Here is a 23,462-nt window from a genome sequence, read left to right on the forward strand (position 1 = left end):
CCAGTTTGCTTCTCATGCCACAGGTGGTGGATATCTGAAGTTCAGCCCTTTAATGATCGTCGATCGCAGGGTCAGTGACCTAGGTTACCGACCTCGTTCAGGAGATGTTATTTTCCCATCTCCAATTATCCGTACAAATAATTCCCTGGAGTTCGTGCTTGTGTGACATTCCATTGAATGTCGAGGTTCAGATTCTCTTCCCAGTAACCTTCAGTCGTCCATCGGGTCTTCGATCTCCTCAGGCTAACACCCTTGCCCTTCTGTTGACATGCAGGTTCCCCCTAACCTCCCAGCTATCACTTCAGGTCTTCTGGTGAGTTCTTAAAGTTCCTTGACACGGGTTTTTGGTTTATTTGCTCTTTTCTTCTCTTCCCAGTATGGTTACCAAGCTTGGTGGTTGTTGTTTCCACTCGTATTCCCATCGAGGGCCACTCCCAACAAGCAGAGATCCCACTGGCAGAGTGTTGTTGTCCTCGTCCAGACTTCAACGTTCCCAGTCCCCCTTCTTGGTGGTTGATGGATGAGGAAGGCTTCTCTGGAGGTGTTCCCAATTTTACAACAATTGTTTGTTCTTACGGCTAAGGGGAAGCAAGGTGAGAAGTTCCCTTGTTTTCAATTCAATCATTTTAATAATTTACTCCATTTTTCTAGGAGCGAGGCTTGCCCTCGTGACAAGTGCAAAATAAGAAAAAAGATTACCACTGAAGCTCTCTAACTCAATTATTGGCTGAGATATTGAAGATTGTTTTTATTTTTGTTCATCTTTTTTTTTCACTTCTAATTATCAGTCACTATCAATAAAAAAAAAACTTTGAAGCCACCAATTTCGTTGGAAATTTTCCCAACCTTGCGAAAAGAATTTATGTTTTTTACCGAAAGGAAGCATTGCAATCTTTAAACTCCAAGTTTACAGTTTTTTTGGGTTTTTACCGACGTCGGTGGCCGAGTGAGCTAGACCCCAGTCTAGTGTGCGGAAGGTTGTGAGTTTGATGTCAAGTGGAACCGAATTTTCCAGCCTGAGATTCCGCTGAGCGGGAGACCCCTAATGGAGTAACTGCTTGTACCGGCATGGGTTTCCTGTGGTTTGCTATAGTACTATGCTCTATACTATAAATTTTAAACCATCGAAATGCAGTCAACGACCGCGAAGAAATAACTTTAATTGTCGCCAAAATTTTAAATAATGATTTTTGGTGAAAATTTCAATCGAAAAAAAATGAAGTTTTTGAGATAATTGACATCGAAAAAAAAATGGTTTGCCGTATAGAGCCCGTAAAACAGAATAATGCCAAATGTGACTGTTCATTTTGGAGCTTTTGCCTTATTTATTCCCTGTATCGACGGGAAATTCCATAGCTCCCAACTTGAATTGAATATTGATAACAATTTCCTTTATTGTGATTTTAAACAATCAGAGTGCAGTATTCGGGGTCACATGATGCGTTTCACACTGATAATTTCGCCGGCTGCAGGGAAATTATCAGACTTATAATTTCCCTGTAAAATTATCAGACTTATAATTTCCCTGTAGCCTATTAACTGTTTTCTACGAATTTGACAGATATTCCTCACATTTTGGTGAAATGTGTCCCGTAACCCCGAACACTGCACCCTGATCGGCCAAAATCAGAATTGAAAAAATTATCCTCCAAATACCCCTCGACCTTCAACATTCATCGGATATTTCCCTCATGTTTTCCTGCATATCAACGATCGGGATCAGTTTTGCAGTTGTAAGTAAATCAAAGTGTCAAGTTTTGCAGGTTAAAAAATTTCCGTGCAAACAAACTTACAACACAAATTATGTAAGGATATTTTCCTGGGCTGTTCCCCCAGGACAAGTCCAAACTACTTTTAAGCCTTCTTTATCGCTCATTTATTGGGCGCCAGCCGAACTTTCACGGCAGGTTCGACGAAAACTGGCCCCTGAGGCTAACTCGTCTAACCAGGGGACTTCTCGGCTGGACAATGGGTTGCCCAGCTAAAATCAGTGGGATACAGTAGAGTGGGCGAGGTCCACCAGGAGTATAACCACCACTTCCCCACGGCCTTTGCAAGCCGTGGATTATGTCTTGCGGCATAACTCCCTTAGTGAATTAACTTCATCTTTCCTCCGGAGGATCTTCCGACTCCTCTGGCATGCTTCCTCGTCCCGAGTATTTCTGCTCGGAAGAGTTTCTGAATTGTTTGCGAATCAGCCGGAACTCCTTAGAGCCTGGGACGTTGACAGGCTGATCTGACCAGGGTGGAACTACGTTACCCACGTTACGACCACCCACACTCTCAACCACCAGTAACCGCTTCGGTCATCACGTGTCACTGCCTCCGGGTAGTACTAAACCGTCGGCGTATGGCCCATCCGCCTCGAATCGTTCCGCCGAGACTAAAAGACGACGGACACGACGAAGTCGTCACTTCGCGTTCCGCAATAACTCAGATTTACGCGCGGGGAATGCGGGGGGATTCCCCTATATTCGCCGCCACAGTTATGCACCAGGCTAAGTGGAGTAAGACTCCTTACCATGGCTTCTTCAGCCATTCACCACTCCAGCACACCTAGAGATTTTTCCAACCTCTAGGTTCCAGCCCTCCCATACGACTCCCTTGGAATCTCACGAGGGCCTTGCCTCCTAGTCTGGATATCTCGGCAACGATAGGTCATTCCGTTACCCTATCCCCACCAATCAACCCGACGGGATCCCGGAGGTACCAGTCCTTCCACCTGGCCGTTGGGCCCTAGTCTACTCCGACATAGCCTTTAGAATCGCCCAGTTGGACAGCCTGTACGTCGGCCCCTTTTCCCCTAGCACATGCTGAATAGCGAGAGTAACAGCGTCCTCCAGCCCTCCAGGGGTCGCGGTTTCACCCATAACCACTATGCCTTTGGTCTTTCATTGGTCTGTGGTTCTTCCCATCTAGTCGCGGTTTTCTTCAGCCGTCTCTAGATGTCACTACCTGTCGCTCTTTTAGTGATTTAAGAGTTCACATATTTCTTTAAGGGGATTTCCACCCGTAACGAGAAAATCTCGTTACAAATGTAATAGATAATTTTGAAGCACGAAGCGTACTTTTTGGAATATTTACCAAAAACAGATCTCGGGCCCTCAGGATGCAGTATTTGAAGTCACAATTTCGAGAACAAATGAAGAGCTAGTCTATAATATTCAAAAGCTGGTGCGCAATATCAGATATAAAACTTTTTCCAGCCCATCGCGTGACACCAAAGACTGCATTTGGATTGGCCGTGATTCGTTGGTGGGAAATACTCATCTAAAAAAAAGTAACACTTTCAAAAAATCATAACTTCCTTAATTTTTGACATTTTTCAATTTTTCCTCCAAATGTTTGTTTAAAGACCAACTTTTGAGAAAAAAATTGTCGAGAAGATCCTCGCCATCGACTTTTTGACCTTCTGTTTTGGTATGGAACTGCTCATATGGCATATCACGAAGGCCTCGTGCGAAAGTCAGACACAAGGATAAAAGCTGAGGGCTAACGATGTTCAAGCGATGACGGAATGTAGGAGATGAGGCGGAGGGGAATCAGTTTTATTTCTGCAGAAAACCAATCCCTGAACACGAAAATTCGGTCTCCTTCAATTAAATAATACGACCATATTTAGATTTTTCTGTAGTCAAATAATATTTTTTATAACTATTTAATTTCTTTCCTATGTCCTACATGCATCAATTTTTATATGCTTTTATATATACATTTTTAAATGCAATTTTAATAATAAATGGAAAATAATTAATTTGTGTAAAAAAATGTGGCAACGTCGGCCCGACGTCAGTTTTTTCTCTTCGGAGTTGGTTGGCCTGCCATACTCTATGGAGAGTTCTCGCTGTACGTATTCACGCGCATAAATACGTGTCACTTTTTTCCATCGATATGCGTTTATCCAAAAAATTCGTCACCCACGTCGTTATAATTTACTACCGACAAGCAAAATAATAGTAAATGAATCCCAGGATCTCTCTGTGAAGACTCACGAATGAGTGCCAAGTATTGTCTGTGTTCGGCTTAACCTCTAATAGAGAATACTGCAGAAATAATGGTTTCTCTCAAGGAGAAGCGTGTTAAAGAGCAAAACTTTAATGAATTTTATTGCTATTTATCATCGGAAAAATTATATTCGGATGTCATGAAATCCATAACGGTCCTTTATTCACCTTTGCATTTACGGCGTTTACCCCCACCCGATCGGCAAGTTCTACGTTGTCGAAACTCAGCTTTGCGCGCAGAACTTCGGATTTCGACGTGGATACGTCTATGGTTTCAATATGGAGGGTCATTTTGGGAAACGCTTTTTATGTGCAGCGCCATCTATCGGAATTCTAGAAAATTCTAAACATTTCGAGATAATTCGAGAAGTTTCTTGAAATTTCGCAACAATTCAAGGAGTATCTAGAAATTTCGAGGTAATTCAGAGAGTTTCTAGAAAATTCGAGGAAATTCAAGGAGTTTTTAGAAAATTTGAGAGAATTGAAGGAGTTTCTAGGAAATTCGAGAAAAAAGGATGGACCATGGACGTATCCACGTACAATTACAGCTGTATCAAAGATACAGCCGCCTGCAATTTTCTAGTGGTTTTTTTTGTCAATTTTGGCTGAAAAACGAATCCAATCTATGATTTTCGACGTGGATACGTCAATGGTTCATAGTTCATAGTTTCATCTATCGGAGTTCTAGAAAATTCTAGACATTTCGAGGTAATTCGAGAAGTTTCTTGAAATTTCCAGGAAATTCAGGGAGTTTCTAGAAAATTCGAGATAATACAAGGATTTTCTAGAAAATTCGAGAGAATTCAAAGAGTTTCCAGAAAATTAAAGTACAGAAGCCTTCCTATTTTCCCGGCTCGGAACGTGTCCTTGATCAAAATTCTCATGAAAGTAAAATAGGAGGGCTCCCCCACTCTAACGATTATCGACCGGTTTTTGAAAAGGGATGGGGCCTTGATGAGTTGAGAGTAGGGAGCTGAACAGGAGGAGGGAGAAACAAACATAACCTTAAACTGTGATGTTGAGACTTTCTGTGTGCTGGATTTTTGTTAGATTTTCTAACGATGTAATGGATAATTTTTATTACTTGTTGTTTCTTATAATAATCAGAGGATAAATTAGAATAATATTATTTCTCATCGTAAAGCCACATCAACTAGATAATTATTCTAATTCCTAATAATTTTCACCGGGCAATTATCACAAATTTTTAATTCAATACAACTATTTTATCAACTAATGATTTCTAGAATCCTCGCTACTAGTACTAGTATTTGGCAGATAAATATTCACACTCGTAAATATTTTTTCAACTTTATTCCAGTAAAAGTACCACAGCCTCAGTTAAGTCACACATGTAACAAAACGTAATTTTTCTCCATAGATCATACAGATAATGAATTTAAATTAAGCTCCAGGGACTTGAGGAAACACAACGATAAATCTCTTCATTATTTTCTGGTTCACAAACCTATTGGCGTCGATCTGGTTTTTCCTTATGAATTGTGACGGAATTTTCGAGAATTCCGTCACCTGTACACAACTTAGTCGTAGAATTAAGTAAATCGTAAGAGTGAGTAGGTAAGTGTGAATTTATTTCGATCTTTTCGGAGAGAGAGTCGCGATTCCTTTAACCCCAAAGTTAGCACCCCTACCGAAGGGCGATGCAACACCCCTTTTAGCTCCAGCTCGTAGAAACCGGTCTCCAAGAACATCAGGAAGGGCCTCGCGGGGAAAACAACGTTCGATTTCTATAAATAATCAAATTCACGTGTCGATACACATTAAAAACGAGTAAAAAGTAAAATCTCCGGTTCAAGTAATATTAAAGTTTTTGTTCTCTTTTAGTTTCAGTTATCTTTCTGGTTTACTTCGGATTTTAGGGGATAAATTTTCGGTTTTATGGTTGAGGGAAAATTTACAGTAATTGTATTTTCCTAGTTATATTTTTGTATTTTGAAATCTCGCGAATCCTGAGAGGGACGACGATCCACCGCGGTTCAGAGCCGATACACCGAGCTTCCCGGTGAGATCTCGCTGATCTCGTTGAGTGCGGCTGCTGATCACAGAGGTTGAGGTGAAATACTCACGCTCCCTGGCTAAGGCACTTCGTGGAGTCGCTGGAATCACCAGTGCAGCTGGAAGGCCATGTGGATGAACATAGCCCACTCGTCTGCATGGATCGCCATGGGCTATTCTCTCTTTAGATTTGTTCACGGTGACTCCAGGATGACTCCCGGGAGAGTGACAGCAGCGAAAAGTGCACTCACTCAGGGGTGAAGTGCATTCGCGAGGAGAAAAGGCGAACAACTGCCTTAATTCCCCCTTTCCGAACCTCCAGATAACTATCGTTCAGCCATTATGGATAAAAACCCCTTGGGTTAATTCATAAAAGATATAATTAACGGCGGAATGCCTAAAATAAGTCTAAAACCCATTTGAATCAAAATCCCCGCGTGCTCGGTTACATGAGCCCGCCCCAGCGGCAGCTAGACGGCGTGCCAGTCGCGCCACCCAGCTGAGAACCTCCGCCGGTTAGACGCAGTTTACGAGAGAGTTGGACCCGAGCAACCACTGCGACAACATCCCCGAGAATATCGTCAACGATCGAGGGAGTTGGTGGAGACCATCGCCGAGGGCCCACACGAGGAACATGGTAAGTACATTTTTATTCACCATGTGCACTCTCTCCCGAGGAGAGAAGTGCATTTATTCCCAGTGTGCCCAGTGATGACCTCCGGGAAAAGTGCACCGGCGTTCACAAGAGTGACGCCGAGATGCATTCCCAACCTCCAAAACTCCTCTGAGCGGGTGGATAAATGCACCACTGAGTGCATAAAACCCTCGTTCAGCTCTCCAGACCTCTCCCGAGTGATAAAACCCCAGTGAAACCCAAGAGATAGTGAAAATGGACAGTGAGACCCAATAAAAGGCCGCACATGGCCCATGCCCTGCCATGGCGCCATTGTGCCCTCTCCACTCACCAGGAGGTCTTGTGAACAATTAATGCACCTTCTGAGTGCATAATTAGTTCACTAGGACTCTCGAGAACGCATGGGGAATGTCCAGTGCCAATTTTTAGTGGGAAAAAGTGGATAAAACAGGCCCACAAGTGCACACATGCGCCTCACGTGCCGTGGGTGATGTTGTCGTGCACATGGCCGTTTTTCCTCTTTGCAAAGCGAATTGAAGCCTCAAATGAATGCTCTTCTAGCTCAGTAAAGTTCCCCCAAGGCTTCAATTGATTAATTTAAAATTTCTTGGAAGACGAGACCCCGAAAATCACGACATTGAAGCGCGTGAGCCCCAGGAATTTCCCTGTGACGCTACGACGCTCTTGATGGAGGACGGACTCGAATATGGGGCAAAATGGTACTCTTAAGTGACATTTGCATACTTGAGTCCCTCGCCCATTAATCGTCATTTATTATTCTGAGGAGATTCGCCGAGATCATCGCATCGGAATTGATATAGCCTTCGGATCCTCCAGCACTCCAGTTTCTGGATGATGCGGAGAGATCGTTGGCCTGGACACTTCGGACCCCCCATACCCTTCGCGATAACCTCTCTCTCAAGGTCAGTTCACGTACTCTCACTCTCGGAAATTTAATCGAATTTAATTTTGTTGAATTTAATTGAAATTAATTTATTTTATTTATGAACAATAGAAATTCTATTGGAGTTAAAGTATTATTTTATTTTAAAGTATTGGAGTTAAAGTATTATTTTATTTTAAAGTATTATATTATTATAAATCACGGAGTAAATTTAAAAGTAATTCTCTCATCCCCTATTTAATTAACTTTCTGATTCTTCCTTTTGATTTTTCTGTATCTTTTGGTAAATTCGCGACATCCTTCCTAAGACCGAGCGACCGATCCTACCCCGCTCTCCGAATACCTCCGAGCTAGTCGAGCTAATTCCGCAACCTCTCCCTTGATCTCCCCAATTATGGCTGAGTTTTCGTATGGTTCTTTTTAATGCGGTTCGTTGACACCGCTGGAACAAAAGTTAGCTGGCGCCCGACAACATTTTTCTCGTTTTCCCGTTTATTTCGTTTATTCGGTTTTCGAGGATTTTCGTGGGGACATCGAGGAGCAGAGGCCGAAGGTGATAACACTCCGGCTGTTTTGAGTTTCGCATCGAGTTATGGATAAGTCTACGGTTTATATTTTAAGTTTTGAGGTTCACGTGGGTTAGTGCCGTCACAGAATTGAAGGCGTTGATAAAGTAGTTGCACTCGCCTCATTCTGCATGACATCTTGGAACTCGTGTACTGTGAGGAGAAAATCTTTTTTATAGGAGGGCTTTGATTCACAGAATCTCAATAACTCTTCAACGTGTGACGTGGCCTCAAGCAATGAAGGTCTCTCAGGGTCCCGCTGCTCCGACAAATCTTTACCCTCTTGCAGATTGGCACTGGCAGAATTATTCTCGTCCAGACTCTCCTCGTCATTAATAACAGAAACAATCTACTCTGCATTCATCTTCTGTTACCGTCACTTCGGGATTCAGCCATTCCTCCATATCCGTTGAAGATACTTCAGTGCAATCAGTTTGCAATGCATTCAACAACTGCTTCCTCAAATCATTCTCATTGTCCACAGTTATTCCATTTTCTTTGATTTGATTCATGTTTTCAGCCTCTCTCGCCATGACTTACACAACCATTGGATCATCGGTAATCTCCGGTCATACCTAGAAAAAGTAAGAAAAAAACTCACTGAAAATTTTCTAATCGATTCTCCTGCATTATTGAAAAGAGATCAATAACTAAAACTACAAATTATAATAACTGAAATTTTAGATGTAGTAAACTTACTGATTTCCATGATTTGATAATAGTTGAAGATGGTAAGTCATTCCGTGCAAGAGCTATTCAAAAAATAACTTCTTTGACGGTGATCCTTTTGAGAGCTTCATGCAACTTATTCCATTCAAGTGGTGCAACTTTTCTAGTCATCAGTTTTCTTCGATACAACATTTTTAATTGCTGGAGGCAACCCTTGTTCATCTGTTGTATTAACGACGTCGTGTATGGTGGGAAGAAATGTACACGAAAAAAATCACTTTTCAATGCAGCTGGATGAGAGCTGCAATTATCCATGAAGAGTAACCTGCCACAGATTGTTACGACTTTTGAAAATCATCCCATGCATATCCGAAAAAGATGGTAGACTATATGGAAAGGCAATGAGAATTTTTTTAGATTTTTCAAATTATAAATACTAGCAGCGGTAACAATCCAAAGTTTTTCGACAATATTTGACCTACTGGCAATTCCTCATGATGACGTTCGGTGAAAAGTCAGATGACTTTATGACGGTCATGGCCAGGTAGTAAAAGTGTCCCTCCGATGCAGTGGAAATTTTCTGGGCACTACTTTATTACTTTACCTTCACTGAACCATCTGGAGGAACGCCTCGGAGAATTTTCTTCGATCTTTGAACATTTTAATAAATGAATGAAATGCAAATAACTTGTTAGTTCCATCTATGATGATGTTTTTATTAAAATTTTTGCCTATTGCGCAGACTTTTCGAGAGATATCTTAATTTAGACAATTGATTCATTATAAATAACGAAACTACTGTCGTTAAATGTGTTTGAAATCATTCGGTCTCATGGTACATGAATATTACCTGGAAGGCTGACAAGCCTTAGACCTGACATTATTGGGTTCCGGATGGATGCCGCGTTTGGTTTCAGCATTACGCAATGGATGCCTCCCATTTCCGGATGTCTTGGTTCATCGCAATGAGGTTAGCACTTTGGGTCATCAAGTATACCGCAAGCCGACCCACACAGACAGGTACCTCAATGCCGCCTCCCATCACCACCCCTCCCAGAGGAACTCTGTCATTAGCTCCCTAATGTATAGAGCTCTTACAATCTCCCAAGAATGGTTACAACATCCAACAAATTCGAAAGGTCAAGCGAAAGCTACAGAGCAAACTCTCATCTCCTCAAGAGGAGATTAATCCTGAAGAAAATCAGGAGAAACCTAAAGTGGCCCTCCTCCCCTACCTGAGAGGCACCACTGAACGCATTAGAACAATCTTTCAACCCCCAAAGAAGATTGGACAGATGCTGCCGAGTGCGAAAGATCGCAGACAGCTTCTGAGTACCCCAGGAGTGTACGAAATCCCCTGCCCATGCAGAAAAGTGTACATTGGTGAAGCCGGGAGGAAGACCAGTATACGGATCAAGGAACATCAACGGTGTTCCAAAAACGGTCACTTACAACAGTCTGCACTTGCTGAACATTGGATGGACACTGGACATAAGATCGAGTACGATCAGGCCAGAATGTTGGCCAAGTCTCAAGGATATTTCGAAAGGAAATGCCGAGAAGGCTTGGAGATCTACAAAAACCCTAACAACCTCAACAGGGACAGAGGATATCAAGTGAACCCTATTTGGAAAACCGTCCTCCCGGTTTTTTAATTGATCAGCTGATTAATTAAAACATATGATTGGCTGACCCCCCCGCCCTTCCCCTACCTCCACCATCACAGGGGAAGGCATAAAAGGACTACCTTCAGACATCGAAGCTCAGAATCCGAGCTCACGGCCCTGAAGATGCAGACTGCAATGTTTGCGAAACGTCGGGCACAATGCTGAAACCAAACACGGCATCCATCCGGAAGCCAATAATGTCATTAATCATGACCGTGAAAGCCTTGAAACTAAGCCTTAGACCTATTGAGAAGTAACTTATGATTCATAACACCGAATTGCTCGCTTTCTTCTCATTAAGGTGTACGGAAGGCTCCCCAGTTATTTTGTTCTCGTCATTAAAGTCCTTCTGGCTATTTTGTCATCCATTAGAGGTCAGTCAAAGGAAGACTTCCCAACAGTCAACAAGAGAGTAATTGCGATTCTAACGGTGTCCTCGAGTGAATATTCACAGAAAAAAGCACGAATATGCCTAAAACGCGCGCGACAAGATACAGAAATCCCATTAATCGGTTATGCTACTCCAGAGATTCATGGCAGACAATTGCCTTCGAACAGACAAGTTTTGACATGTCATTTTTATTACACAAGACATGCCGACTCAAAATTCACTGCTCGTGAAGCTTTAAAGTATGTAGTGGAGAAGTGTGCAATGTTTTGGAAATATGCAGGGATTCCAATCATCCATCAAGCTCACGCAGTCAGAGCGTTGGAAAAATTAGTGGACCAATATAAAAAAACTCCGTCAGTGCGGTAAGGGTAGATTTGAGAATGATCAAAGAAAAGAGGAAAACTTCACAATTATGCTGAATGATCTTTTCAATATTGCCCATCAAACGCAAGTGGCGGCCATGAAGAGTCCAGAAGTGAACGATCTATTGAACGACCACCCAGAAAAAGGACGAGGTTTTCTAAATAGAACTATTGACACAGGAACATGGGTTGTTCCTGGTTCACAAGAAGCTGAAGGAGTCGATGAAATAGAGTTACCGAAACAAGGTATGTTACAACAATCAATTTTTGTCTCGTCTCACATGTGTAGAATGTTTGCCTTTGCTTCTGTTAGAGGGAAGGGGGGAGGGGCTTAATTTCCATCAAAATGGCGTTAAATTGATTCATGCTCAAATCCTTCTGACATATTTCAGCAATCCACCATTCCTTGTTGTTAACACGAGGAGGTGAAAAAAAGCAACAAAGAAATTTTTATAGGAACCTTTTTTCAACTTTCCGACCCGAAGTCAGGAAGTTATTGTAATGACCTCGAAAATCGAATGTGGAATTTCATTGATTTTTCCACATTTCTCGACCTCCGGAATCATCCTGATACATTTTTGAACACATGTCTGTATGTGTGTGTGTGTACGTATGTGACCAAAATTTTGTCCGATATCTCCTGAACGAATGAAGTGATTGATTTTTTTTCTTCCTTCAAACGATGCGTGTTCATATAACTTAGAACCGATTAGTTTATGAAAACAATTGACTCAGCGTTTTTTTATTCATCCGCATAAAACTTGTAAAAAAATACCAAAAAGCGTTAATTTCGATTTAATTAATTCGATTTAAATTAATTTTATGTAATCGATGCGTCTCTACATAACTTGATTCTCATTGGATTTTGAGCGAAATCGCCTCAGTAGTTGTTGAGTATTTTAAATAAAACTTTCAAATTTTGCAATTGAAAAAAAGGGAAAGTTGGAAAATTTTAGAGTGGGTTAACTTTGAAATTAAAATTTTTTGAAGTGGGTCAACTTTGAAGTTGGAAAATTTTAAAGTGGGTCAACTTTGAAGTTGCAAATTTTTAAGTGGATCAGCTTCGGAGTTGAGAGAATTTTGAAGTGGGTCAAGTAAAGTGGGTTCAACTCAAACTTGATTGAAGTTTGAGTTGACTTAAATTGCAAATGCGTTCTTTGCAAAATCACCCTAAGGGTAATGCCACAATGGATGCAACGGTAAACGCATGCAACGCATGAAATAATTATCCAACTGTTTTCCCAATATTTTTGACAATGACTAGCGTTGCATATAGCGTGCGCCGCATTCACTGTGGCATGACCCCAGCGTCAACAAAAACAAATGGTCGGGAAGTTATTGGTTCGACCCGTAATGGGTCACACCCAATTTCACCAACCCCTACCGGTCATACCCCAAAGAGGGAGCTCGCGACCGGGCCTGATCTTTAGATCTTATGTTACTCTACAAAACGGTTCCCATCAAGAAATCAATATCCTACTCGGTTTATGATGTATTTTACTAAACCTAATTAAAAATTCAATTTGGGGGAGAGTTTTCGATAAATATCTCTGAATCCAAAACAGATACAGAAAATATGATTGACCCTTTTTTGTACATCTCAGCTCGCTCTACACGAAAGGTTTTAAGAAACATTTTGCTCCTATGCTTGGGGCGAAAATGCCAAAATTGTGAGAAAAAAAATTTCCACATCTTCATTTCTCCATAAAAAAATAACTATCACAAAGAACTACATCAAACTTGGCAGGGAGATAGATACTTGTAGTACAAATATGGTGTAAAATTTTCAGTTTAAAAAAAAAGATGTTTTTGAGTAATTTTTGTTTTTCAAAAAAACTTGTTTTTATGATTATGCCGTTAAAAATGCATGAAATGAACTATCGTTGTGCTCTTTTCCAGAAAGTTTCAATATATTATCGACTTCTTAAGATTGAATTTCCGTACCTATCATCCCAGAAGAGGTTTTAACGTAAGAAGAACTGTCTTGTTCATAAGCGAAAAAAATACAAAAATTTTTTAAAATCATAATTCGGTCAAAAAAATTTTCTTTGGTTATCAAAATTTAACTGGAGTTTTATCTTATGATGAAGAATCCAGGAAAAATCACGAACAAAATTGGAGACATCGACTTTTTCGGACTGCCGATTTGACGTGGAATTGCCCATTCAACTTCTTGACTTTATCGGATGGATATTATCTTTGACAAACTACTGAACATTTCATTTTTATTCTCCGTTTTTCTTTTCATTTATTATTCTTAGAATATTCTCACTTTTTAAAAAAATGTTTACTTCAATGTATCAATCATGAAGAATAGTTGAGATTAATTAACATTGCAAAAACTATTATTAACAATGTGATATAAAATAGAAATGAGCATTATTTAATGTTGAATTCCTTTTTAATCATCCAGACGCGAAAATCATCGATAAAGTAACGCTGAGTCATTTTTTAGACAAAACTATTTTTAAATGAATGGCTCTACGCCGTGATGTATTGAATCGGTCCACCCAAAATTTTGTTCAGGATGTTGAGGTCTGATAACACTGATTAGTAGCCAAAATGTTATCGGGTTCATTCCAATTTTTACGCCGATTACGGGACGTCAAATTCACTATGAGATGAAAAAATAGAAAAAACGTGCATAGCTCGGAAACTTTGTATGGACGGGTTTGCATATTATGATTGATCTCCATAGGCAGCAGCAAGACGAGTATTTTGAAAAAAGAAAAATTTCAATCGAACCAACATTTTATGAGATATTACGCAAAACAGTTTTTTACAAAAAGTCGAATATCCTCTAAACCACATGTTCGATTTCGCCTACTCACGAACTCATCCTATAATATTATAAGAGCTACAATCCCATCAAATATCAATATCCTATCTCAAGTTTTTCGAGAGTTATCGTGTATAAATAAATTTCATCAAAAAATGAAAAATACCAAATATCAAACTAACCCTACTTTCGTAGGAATATTATGACGTGATTTGATAGATATTACCACAAGAAACATTTTCACGTCAAAAAAATTAATTTAGGTTGCGTAGTTTTTGAGATACTGAGGAAAAACAATTTTTGAGAAATTGCTGTATCTCAAAAACTACTTGATCGAATTAGCTGGAACTGCGTAGAGAGCTGCTCCCAAATGATAGCAATTATGTTACAAAATTTCAGATTTATAGCCGAAACTTTACCTATCTTTTTGCTGATTTATAAAAAATTTCTGAAAAATCTGCACACACATACAGACGTGCATACGTAGATTTTCTAAAAACGTCTCATTTTGACGCTTCATGACATTCTACATCATTTCCAAGTAAAATTAGAATATCTTAAAAGTGACCGGTCAAAAGGTTTCCATTTGGAAGCAAAAATCTATAATTTTTCGCTGAAGGAACCTAATCTACCTATTTACCGAATCTGTAAATCTACAGTTTGACTTCTTCAGCAGTTAAAATAAAGAATTTCAAAGGAATCAAATTTCGAAAAAATTTGGAGATGCACAGGTGGAGTTTGAACCCATAACCACCAGATTACCGGTCTGTTGCTCTTCCAATTGCGCTACTTGCAAGTAGCATTTCAATGGAATTTCTAGAGAATTCCAGTATAATTTTCCAATTAATTCGCTAAGAAAAACAGAGATGAAAATCATTGATAAAATAATGTGTGCTTTTTTTTTTAGAAAAAAAGATTTTTGGATGAATTGCTCTACGCCAGGATGTACTGAATCGATTAACACAAAATTTTATACACGAGTGTGGGTCAAGAATGCAAATAAGTAGCCGGAATCTCAGATGTTTATTTCAAGTTTTACATATATTATGGACACCACATTAATTTTTGAATGAAAAAACGGAAAAACGCTGATATCTCGGAAACTTTGTACGCATACTTCGATTGATCTTGATAGAAGATACCGTGACGATTTTTTTTTTTCAAGAGAATCGGACCAGTAGTTTAGAAGTTATTGAGCATAACAGTTTTTTACAAAATGTTGAATATCTTCTAAAGTGCTCATCCGATTGTGTCCATCTATAATTCCAGCCAATAGTACCCTGGCAACTTAGTATCCTGGCTGTTACGAGGATGTTACGAGGATATAGCGAGGATGTTATTTTAATGTGAAAAAGGTCGGAAATGACATAAATACGGATCCGAAAATAGTTAAAAAGTTGGAAGATGATCGATTTCTTTCAATTAATACAGTTTATTGTGTTATTTTCTAATAATTAGCAGAAATGGGTGAAAGTGTAATTATGCCAATACAATCCCCGATTAACGAATGCCGCGAGATGGCGTTGGCGTTAAATGACCGCCCTGGTTGGCCGGATTAACAGCACTGTGATTGCTGCCGCAGCAGTCGCAGGCCAGCCGTCTGCTGAACGAGTCGACAGACAGGTGTTGCGGCGCATTTTGTTATTTTATTTTAGCTGAAAAATTGTTGATATTTTCAATTATTCAATGCTGATGACTAAAAGGGTGGAAACTAGACGCATGTATCCGGAGGGATGAACATTGAGTGAGCGAGGGGGAGGGGTCTGAGATTACATTTTTATAAAATTTACACCTCCGAGCACATGCACTGATTTTTTATAATTTTTTAAACAATGAATTTCGGGGAAAATACATGAGTATGCGGTTTCTCCGGGGGGTTGAAGACAGCCGCATGGATCCGGAGGGGTAAATTTTATAAAAATGTAATATCAGAACCCTCCCCCTCACTCCCCTAAATTTTTATCTCTTCGGATATATGCGGATGTCTTCAACCCCCCCAGAAAAACCCAGTCTCATGCATTTTCTTCGAAATTCATTGTTCGATAAATTTAAAAAAATCAGCGCCTGTTTCCGGACGGGTAAATTTTATAAAAATGTGATGTCAGACCTCTCCCCCACAACCCCGTAAATTTTCACCCCTCCGGATACATGGGGCTGTCTTCAACCCCCCGGAGAAATCGCATGATCATGTTTTTTCCCCGAAATTATTATTTTTTAGATTATAAACAATCGTATTATTATTATTATAAATTATTATAAATTTTTTTAATTATTATTACAAAAAAATGTTATTATAAAAAAATGTTTATTATAAAAAATCAACGCATGTTTCCGGAGGGGTGAATTTTATAACAATGTCATCTCAGACCCTTCTCCCTCACCCCTCTAAATTTTCATCACTCCGGATATATGCGGGTGTCTTCAACCCCCCGGAGAAACCGCATGATCATGTATTTTCCCCGAAATTAATTTTTTTAGATTATAGAAAATCAGCGCATGTTTCCGAAGAGGTGAATTTTATAAAAATGTAATCTCAGACCCCTCCCCCTCACCCCCGTAAATTTTCATCCCTGCGGATACATGCGCTGATTTTTTATAATTAAAAAAAAAAGAATTTCGGGGAAAATACGTAATCATGCGGTTTCTCCGGGGGGTTGAAGACAGCCGCGTGTATCCGGAGGGGTGAAAATTTACGGGGCGAGGGGGAGGGGCCTGAGACTACATGGTTATAAAATTTACCCCTTCGGAAACATGCGCTGATTTTTTTCAATTTTTCGAAAAATAAATTTCTGAGAAAATGCGTGAAACTAAGGTTTTTCTCGGGGGTTGAAGACACCCGCATATATCCGGAGGGATGCAAATTTAGGGGGGTGAGAGAGAGGGGTCTGAGATTACATTTTTATAAAATTTACCCCTCCGGAAACATGCGCTGATTAAAAAAAAAAAAATAAAGAATTTCGGGGACAATACATGATCACGCGGTTCCTCCGGGGGCTTGAAGACAGCCCCATGTATCCGAAGGGGTGAAAATTTAGGGGGGTGAGGGGGAGAGATCTGAGATTACATTTTTATAAAATTCACCCCTTCGGAAACATGCGCTGATTTTTTATAATCTAAAAAAAATTAATTTCGGGGAAAATACATGAGTATGCGGTTTCTCCGAAGAGTTGAAGATAGCCGCATGTATCCGGAGGGATGAAAATTTAGAGGGTCGAGGGGGAGGGGTCTGAGATTACGTTTTTATAAAATTTACCCCTTCGGAAACATGTGCTGATTTTTTGTGATTAAAAAAAAGCATTTCGGGGAAAATACATGATCATGCGGTTTCTTCGGGGAGTTGAAGACAGCCGCATATATCCGGAGGGGTGTAAATTTAGGGGGGTGAGGAGGTGTAGGGATTGAGGAGTAGTCGGGAACGTAACAATCCACTAACAAATGCAATTAAACTAATAATTACAGATTTATTATCCGCGTCAAATTAATACAAAGGTGAAGAGAAAATAATATGATCCGACCAAGTGTGCGATACGAGCTGTACTGTTAGACTGAATTATATTCGCACGGAAAGGTGTCAGCGAGACTGCCGAATATCCTTCCGATTTTACGAATCAGAAAAGAATACGTGCGGCACTGAAGTTGCGAGTGAGATGGCAAATGCCTGTGCTCGTCGTTAGCCAGTGTTCGCGTTCTAGGATGTAGCGAGGCTCTACATGACTCTCCTGCCTGAAGTAAAAAAACGTAGTTTTTTTGAATCTGCAACAGAAAATGATTATTCTAGGAACAGGAAAATTTGTCAGGTTTGGCAAGCAGGTAAAAAACAAAACNGCGAGTGAGATGGCAAATGCCTGTGCTCGTCGTTAGCCAGTGTTCGCGTTCTAGGATGTAGCGAGGCTCTACATGACTCTCCTGCCTGAAGTAAAAAAACGTAGTTTTTTTGAATCTGCAACAGAAAATGATTATTCTAGGAACAGGAAAATTTGTCAGGTTTGGCAAGCAGGTAAAAAACAAAACAAAATTTGAATGAGGAGACTTAGACGTGGTAGACGTGAATTGTCGGTCTGTTGGCGAATGTTACGCCTCTCCTCCGTCTTCCAGCAGCGGGTGCCGTGCTCGGCTGCGGCTGGTCCTGTTGTTGAGGCTCGTCGGGTACGTCTTGGTGCGGAGTCTGTTCTGGAAGTTGATCCATGACCTCCGGCAGTATGTACGCTGGTTTCAGTCGGTCGATGGAGATCGGTGTGTTCTTGTAGTTTCCCAAACCTCCGTACTTGAACCAGATGACGAAATATTTGTCGTGGCGACTGATGACGCGAAATGGGCCGATGTATGATGGTCGGTATGCCATTCGCACGTGGTTGTCGCGAACGAAAACATCCGTACACGTTGATAAGTCCTTGGAGATGAACGTTGAGCGTGTAATGAAAATGTTCGCGTAGATTTCTCACCAATTCCGGTGCTGCCGTTTGTTGGTTTGCTGGCACGAGGAACTCTCCGGGTAGACGGATAGGTTCCCCATACGTTAACTCAGCAGGAGTTGTTTGAAGGTCGTCCTTCCACGCGGACCTCAACCCTAAAAGTACTAGGGGAAGTGCGTCGAACCAAGCTCCGCCGTGACATGCCAGGGCTTCTTTTAGTTGGCGATGTAGCCTCTCAACCAAACCATTTGATTGAGGGTGAAAAGACGTTGTCAGGATCCTCTTGGTGCCTAGGATTCGCGTGAGCTCCTTGAACGTGTCTGAGAAGAATTGTCTACCTTCATCAGACGAAATTCTCAGAGGTATTCCGAAGCGTGCGATCCAGTGGTAGAGAATCGCGTTAACTACTGTAGGCAATTTTGCATCAATCAATGGAACTGTCTCTGGATACCGCGTGAATCGATCGACGATGGTCAAACACTAGCTGTGTCCTTTGGAGGCAGGAAGAGAGATAAGATCGACGTGTATGTGTTCGAAACGTCGCGATGGTGTCTCGATTTCAGCTATTGGTCTAACCGCGTGTCGCGTGACTTTGTGTTTCTGGCATTCCAGGCAGTGTTTGGTCCATTCAGAGCAGTCTTTATTCATGCTGGGCCAGACGTAGCGTTGCGTGACGAGTTTCCGTGAATCTCTGCATCCAGGATGAGCTATTGAGTGCAGCGAGTTGAATACTTGGTGTCTCAGCTGGGCAGGCACATATGGGCGCACTGTATCTGATGACACATCACAGTAGAGTGGTTCGTCCATTCCTGGAAGTTTTAGGCGGTCCAGTCGTAGATTCACGTCCGGTCGCTGGAGTAGCCGTTGAAGCTCTTGGTCGTCGCGTTGGGCATCTATGAGCTATTGCGTTGTGACAGCGGTTGAGACGGCTTTGACTCGTAATAGAGCATCTGCCACGACGTTGTGTGGGCCCGCAACGTACCGGTTGTCCGTAGAAAATTGGGCGATGTAGTCCTATCTTCGATATTGCTAGGGTGAAGCTCGTTCTGGTTTTTGCTTGAACGCGTGAGTCAGCGGTTTATGGTCAGTGAAAATTATCACATGACGCTCTTCAAAGATGTGTCTGAAGTGCAGTACCGCTTCGTAGATCGCCTGCACTTCCCTGTCGTAAGTCGCGTGTTTCTGCGAGGAAATCGTGAGTTTCCTGCTGAAGAATGCAAGCGGTTGCCAGTAATTGCGGTGTTTCTGCTGTAAAACGGCTTTAATCGCATGATCTGACACGTCCGTGAAAATGGCCCACTCTGCTTCAATATTTGGATGAGACAACAGAATGGCCTCTGCCAGAGCGTGTTTGCTGCGCGTGAAGGCTTCTTCAAGGGCTGGAGTCCAGGTTACTGGATGCTTTCCTTTAACGTTTCGACCCTGGGTGGCCGCGTTCAGTGGGGCGAAAATTTATGCTGCTCTGTTGATGAACTTCCGGTAGAAATTTAAAGTACCGAGGTACCTGCGCAGTGCTTTTACAGTAGTAGGCCTCGTGAATTCGAGAATCCCGTTGATTCGATCTCTGGGAGGCTTAATTCCCTGGGCGTTGATCATGTGTCCAAGGAAAATGACCTCTGGCTGCCCCAGGACTGATTTGGCGACGTTTACTATCAATTCGTAGTCCTGTAGGCATTGAAAAAGTATTCTCAGGTGTTCACGATGTTGTTCTTCATTGTCCGATGCTACCAAAATGTCNCTGGGCATTGATCGTGTGTCCAAGGAAAATGACCTCTGGCTGCCCCAGGACTGATTTGGCGACGTTTACTATCAATTCGTAGTCCTGTAGGCATTGAAAAAGTATTCTCAGGTGTTCACGATGTTGTTCTTCATTGTCCGATGCTACCAAAATGTCATCTATGTATGGAAACAGAAATGGTAGATCGCGTGTCACTTCCTCTATTAGGCATTGAAAGGTTTGAGCCACGTTCCTGAGGCCGAACGTCATGTACGGAAATTCAAAAAGTCCAAAAGGCGTGATTATCGCGGTCTTTTGGATGTCCTCAGGTGTAACTGGAATTTGATTAAACGCTTTGACCAGATCTATGGTAGAGAAAATTGTTTTGCCGTACAAGTTGGCAGCAAAATCCTCTAAATAACGAACAGGGTACTTATCTGGTATAGTTCTGTCGTTCTGTCTCCATTCACCGTTCTTTTTCGGGGTCGAATGGAGCGGAGGTGACCAAGGACTTTCACATCTCCTTGCAGTGCCCAGTTTTAACATGCTCGAAAATTCAGCATGCGCGATTTTGAGTTTATCTGGCGCCAGAGGGTGGTTTCGTTATTGCCGGGAATTCTTTCAGGATGGACGCGTACGGCGAATCTCCGTTGATCTCGAGGAACTTAACAGGTAGTGTGCGGTAACGCGTAAACTGGCCATTCGATTTTAGGCCTGTTGAGCTGTTGATTAGGCACTCGTTCCTCAAATCCGGCAGCAGATTGAAGTGGTGCAGAAAATCAGCACCAATGATGGATCTGCTGACGTCTGCCTCGGCGAAACGCCACGTTAAGTCTCTGCGGAGACCGCGATCGCGCGAGATGGACGTGTAGCCGTAAGTGTCGATGAGGGCGCCGTTGGTTGCGAAGAGTTGATAGCCGCTGGTGTCCCTTTTGTTTGCTGGCCGCCTACAAGGCGTGACAGAGACGGTTGAGCCTGTGTCCACTAGGTATCGGGTCCCAGTTGTTCTGTCGGTGATGAATAGGCGGCGGGATTTCAAGTGAAAGATGACTTCCGCTACTATTGTCTCTCCCTGGAGTTTTCCTGAAACTGACAACCGGACGAACAGTTACGCGCTCGATTACCAAATTAAAAATGGTACCAGGTCTGCGTTTGTCCGAAGACCTTGGTGTTCGACCTGCTACGCGGGCGGTTGTTGTTGTCTCGCCCGCGGGCGGGCGGGTACGTGAGCGTGGATGTGAGCGCGAGTTCTGTGCTTGCAGGACTGCGACAGACGCAGTGAGTGCTGCGACCTGAGCGGCCAGCTGTGCGTTTTCCCTTGCACTAGACTTTGTTCTCGCCGCAACAGTATCCGGATGATAGACCTCGTGGATCTTGTCTGCGAGCTTTGCTAGGTCATCGGTGTTTGCCTGGGGCTGGATCGCCAGACATGCTAGGGTACTCTCCGGAAGATGAGTTAGCCAGCGTGCCCTCAAGACTTCATCATCGATATCTGGAATTAAACTTTTCAAATGCCTTAGATATTGAGAGGGTAATCGATTTCCAATCGACTCCCGATCAAATAATTGGATAAGATTTGCTTCCTTTGACTTTGTAAATCGAGCAATCAGAGCGTTTGTGGGAGCTTGGAAAGGTGCGACTTGATCAGAGGTAATAACTACATCCTCTACTTCAGCAGCTGATTCTGCATCAATCAATGGTAATGTTCGGTAAAACTTAGCTGTTTCTGTTACAATTCCGGAATTGCGGAATTGGGCCTCCAGCTGTATGAACCAAGTCCTGGGTTTGCCCGCGAGTACTCCGGTGCGTTGATCTGCGGCAATGCGGAGGCTGTCGTTGTCGTAACAGTCGGGACCGTCAGCGTGCCGCCTGTTGTGGTAAACATCGTATCTCACGTTGTTGGTTTTGAATGAGAAGCTAGGATTATCAATTTTCAAAATTAAATTTCAAAGAGAAATAAAATTGAAAGTATAAATGTGACGACAAATAAAGACGTTATAAGTCTCTATTTATCACCAACACAACACAACATCTCTGGGTACTCAGCAATGTGTCGGTGCGAGATCACTGTTCACTTGAATACGGCACTTTGTTTTGATATTACCGAAACACTGAGAAATCAACGATTGGCACTCGGACGCTTCGAATGTTCTAGAAACTTCGCGATGCCGTATTTAATATTTTCGTTGAGGAAAACCACACGGTGAAAATAATGTTTTATCAAGCACGTGAAATAAAATTGCACTTGCACTCGGAGTTGTGTGGCACTGGAAAGCTAGCTGCGCGGGTGTTCACCAAGGATAGGATAAAACCATTGGGAAGCGCGGATAAAACTTTCGAGCAAAAATGCACGCCACGCCGCGAGTCAATTTTCCCGTTCGATTAACGCGAATTTCACCTATTTTGATCACGACGGGGTCACCAATGTAGGAATTAAGGAGTAGTCGGAAAGGTAACAATCCACTAACAAATGCAATTAAACTAATAATTACCGATTTATTATCCGCGTCAAATTCATACAAAGGTGAACAGAAAATAAAATAATATGATCCGATCAAGTGTGCGATACGAGCTGTACTGTTAGACTGAATTATATTCGCACGGAAAGGTGTCAGCGAGGCTGCCGAATATCCTTCCGATTTGATGAATCAGAAAAGACTACGCGTGGCACTGAAGGTGCGAGTGAGACGGCAAATGCCTGCGCTCGTCGTTAGCCAGTGTTAGCGTTTTAGGAGGTAGCGAGGCGCTACAGGGGAGGGGTCTGACATTACATTTTTATAAAATTTACCCCTCCGGAAACGCGCTGATTTTTTATAATTTAAAAATAAAGCATTTCGGGGGAAATACATGATCATGCGGTTTCTCCGGGGGGTTGAAGACAGCCGCATGTATCCGGAGGGATGAAAATTTACGGGGGTGAGGGGGAGGGGTCTGAGACTACATTGTTATAAAATTTACCCCTCCGGAAACATGCGCTGATTTTTTATAATCTAAAAAAAAAATTTCGGGAAAAATACATGATCAAGCGGTTTCTCCGGGGGATTGAACACAGCCCCATATATCCGGAGGGATGAAAATTTACGGGGATGAGGGAGAGGGGTCTGAGACTACATTGTTATAAAATTCACCCCTCCGGAAACATGCGCTGATTTTTTATAATCTAAAAAAAAATTAATTTCGGGGAAAATACATGATCATGCGGATTCTCCGGGGGGTTGAAGACAGCCCCATGTATCCGGAGGGGTGAAAACTTAGGGGAGTGAGAGGGAGGGGTCTGAGACTACATTCTTATACCATTCACCTCTCCGGAAACATGCGTTGATTTTTTATAATAAAGAATA

At 41.9% G+C, this 23,462-nt stretch overlaps 1 protein-coding gene and 1 long non-coding RNA gene across 2 annotated transcripts in view; both read left to right on the forward strand.

Annotated features, from left to right (window-relative positions):
* LOC107040842 (protein zyg-11 homolog B) overlaps positions 1-23,462 on the forward strand; it is a 141,826-nt gene that overhangs the window by 113,752 nt on the left and 4,612 nt on the right. The gene's annotated exons all lie outside the window — the stretch shown is intronic.
* On the forward strand, positions 142-707 carry LOC107040843. The gene is made up of 3 exons (XR_001461026.1): positions 142-313; positions 377-593; positions 652-707. It is a non-coding gene; the product is annotated as an uncharacterized LOC107040843 (long non-coding RNA).

This window comes from Diachasma alloeum, unplaced genomic scaffold (assembly GCF_001412515.2).
Source record: "Diachasma alloeum isolate Michigan unplaced genomic scaffold, Dall2.0 Dall_scaffold_00346, whole genome shotgun sequence".
NCBI lineage: Eukaryota > Metazoa > Arthropoda > Insecta > Hymenoptera > Braconidae > Diachasma > Diachasma alloeum.